This window comes from Cynara cardunculus, assembly GCF_001531365.2.
Source record: "Cynara cardunculus var. scolymus isolate 2C chromosome LG 2, CcrdV1, whole genome shotgun sequence".
Lineage (NCBI taxonomy): Eukaryota > Viridiplantae > Streptophyta > Magnoliopsida > Asterales > Asteraceae > Cynara > Cynara cardunculus.
The window spans coordinates 31,923,435-31,924,119 of record NC_037529.1 but is presented as its reverse complement, the minus strand read 5'-3'; positions in this window follow the sequence as shown (position 1 = coordinate 31,924,119).

Below are 685 nucleotides of genomic sequence, written 5' to 3'. Positions count from 1 at the left end.
GCTTCTCACCCCAAATGAACTTCTTGTTCTTTTGGGTTAAGGCTGTGAGTGGCTGTGCAATTTTCGAAAATTTTTCAATGAATCGCCGATAATAGCCTTCTAACCCAAGGAACTGGCGGATCTCTGTAGGGGTTCTTGGGGCTTCCCAATTCCTGATAGCCTCAATTTTTTCAGGATCAACCTGGATTCCTCTCTCATTAACTACATGGCCCAGGAACTGAACTTCCTGTAACCAGAATTCACACTTGGAAAATTTGGCATACAACTTCTCATTTCGGAGTACTTCCAAAATTACCCTCAGATGTCGCTCATGGTCTTCTCGGCTTCCTGAATAAATTAATATGTCGTCTATGAAGACGATTACGAATTTATCCAGGTATGACCTACAAACTCTGTTCATCAGATCTATGAAGACAGCTGGTGCATTAGTTAGCCCGAATGGCATAACCATAAATTCATAATGGTCGTACCGGGTCCTGAAGGCTCTTTTGGGAATGTCCTCTTCCCGAATCCTCACTTGGTGATACCTGGATCGCAGATCAATCTTGAAAAAATAAACTGCCCCTTGTAGTTGATCAAACAGGTCATCGGTCCTAGGGAGAGGGTATCTATTCTTGACGGTCAACTTATTGAGCTCCCTATAATCAATGCACATTCGCATTGACCCATCTTTCTTCTTGACGAA